The sequence below is a fragment of the Rhincodon typus genome, chromosome 8 (genome assembly GCF_021869965.1).
Source record: "Rhincodon typus isolate 14 chromosome 8, sRhiTyp1.1, whole genome shotgun sequence".
NCBI classification, from domain to species: domain Eukaryota; kingdom Metazoa; phylum Chordata; class Chondrichthyes; order Orectolobiformes; family Rhincodontidae; genus Rhincodon; species Rhincodon typus.
Window position 1 is genome coordinate 93,418,752 of NC_063339.1, and position 2,530 is coordinate 93,421,281.

Sequence of the window (2,530 nt, forward strand, 5' to 3'; positions counted from 1 at the left end):
CACCATTCAGCTCTCAGAGAAAGCACATCGAATTCATCAAAAGTACCACAGCATTTTAGCTCAAAGTCCTCATTGAAGAAATTATAGAGATAAAACATTCCTGACAGCAGACTTAGTGGAAGAAAGGCATTGTGAAGAGAGCAATGATGGCAGAATATTCCAGAAGACAGTCTGTGTGAATTTGCAGAGTTTAAGTTACAATTAATTTATTGCTTCTTATTAATTGAGTTTATATTAGTGGGACTTGTTTTTATTTAAACAGCATTCTAGTAGAATATAGACCATTTAGGGAGCAGTTAGTAGTCTAAGGGCGAATTGTTGGTTTGTTAGTAATTTTGTTAATTTGTTTATTGTTGGGTTAAATAAATAAATTGTTTTTTGTTACTTGTAAAGTGGAGATCAAGAATTTTCTTTCTAATAAAAACCCTTTCAATAGATTATGAGGGGAAAGGCGAGCTGCTCTGGATGTTTAGGGTGTAATTATTAGATGGGAACCCCTACTCCTGTCATAACAGATCGGGGCTTGTATTTTAGTTTAATTACCAGAGGGGTTCGGCCATTCCCTGTCATAACACCTTATGTCAGTTGTCTAAAGTGAGGGATGTCTGCCGGGCACTGTCCTGTCAGATTCCCTGGAGCTGCAGTGATTGGGTCAGTGAGTTTTCAAAATTGACAGTTGAACGCAAGCAGCTTGTGGGACTATTTCAGCTCACTGTCCATTTCATATCCCAGCTCACAGTAATGGTCCTCATTTTCTGGAGAAGTCACTTGTGATCCACGTAAAGCTGCCTTTTGTCATAGAAATTTGTGTGTGGGAATGGAGAACAGACGTGAAGCACATGGAGTGGATATAATTATGAGGACTCTGTCACTCTCGGGGATGTGTCTGTGTGTCTCCCTCTGTGGGTGAAAATGAGGATGAGTTCCTTAAGGGAGTATTTACACAGTTTTATCATCTCAAACTTCAGTTCAATTCATTATGTCATTTGAGATTACAGGGACAAGCTGATTGACATTTGCCCTTGAAATGTCAGAGCACACAAGGCTATGGGCCACATGGTGGAAACTGGGACTAGAACAGATGGAGGTTTGGTGACCGGCATGGACACGAATTGTGTTCTTCCACGCTGTAAAAACTAAAAAACGGTGAAACAGATCTACAGTGAAAATGATCACAAATTAAAATGCAAAGACAGTATCATTGAGAAAAAACATGAACATGTCTGTTGTTTTCCCTGGTGGTCTAATGGTTAGCATTCAGTGCTCTCAATGTTCACAGCCGATGTTCAATTCCTGGTCAGGGAATAGAAGTTCTACGCTGCTAATTTATTGTGGTGACAGCATTTCTGACTGTTTTTTCAGGAGCTGGAAGGTAATCTATTTTATTGCAAACGCTATTCAGATTAACATAAAACAAAGGACTGTGGAAAACCAATACAAAAACAGGAATAGATTGAGAAACTCAGCACATCTGACAGCACCAGTGTAGAGAAATAGAGTTAACATTTCTGGTCCAGTGACTGTTCGTAAGTGCAAGGTTTGTTATCAATTTCTATATTCCAATACCAGAGGAAATTATCAGCTCTGTCTGTTGAATCAACATATTTATCAAATTGTGCTCTCTCATTAGCTGACAACTGTCAATTTTACAACCTTAAAGGTATTTCATTGGCTCTAATGCTCCTTCCATTGCCCAGACATGGTGTGAGGCTGATTAAATGGTTGCCTTTTTCTTTTCCATTGTGTCAGTTAGCAGCCATGTCGAATGGAGAATTGGTCCTTTCAGTGTCTACCTCAATATGTATCTTTATTTGTCTCTCTTTGTTTCTGTATATCCACTTCACCCCCTTTCACATTCTCCGACTCTCCTTCTGTCAAAATCCCCCATTTCCCATTCTTGCTCTGAAATTCGGGGATAATTTAAGAGTGGAGCTGCTGAGAGGCTTTTACCCTGTGGCTGGAGTGTCTAGGACTGGGCTCACATTCCCCGGATAATGTGTCTGTCACTTAGGGCGGAGGTAATAAAATATTTCTTCTCTCAAATGATTGTGAATCTTTAGAATTCTAAATAGAATTCTCAATCCATCAGAAAAAAATACAATTAAAGGATTGTAGTGATGTCTTTACTGTTTGGTGTAAAATGAATGAATGGTACAGTGGAGAATGAGGGGGATCAGCTCACTCTGACTGTGCCATTACCACAACATTCCCCGCTAAGTCTGCAATTTATCCTGCTCACCTTGTTATTCCAATCAAACTGGGAATGAAGGGATGAGAATAGAAGAAAAGGAGAAGCAGAAGTCCTTGTGGAACAGCAGAAAGGAACTTCATGATGAATCCATCAGAAAAAGAGAAGTCACTGAAGCAGTCTCCTGAGGACAAATGTGTTTTCTTTGCCAGTAAAATTCACCACTTCACTAAGCAGGGACCATTGAACTGAAGCAGTGACAGTGATTATCTTTGCTGGTTGCTCACCGTGTGAATGTTACCATTGCTGCTCATGTCCCTGTCAGCACCACAACACTGCCGC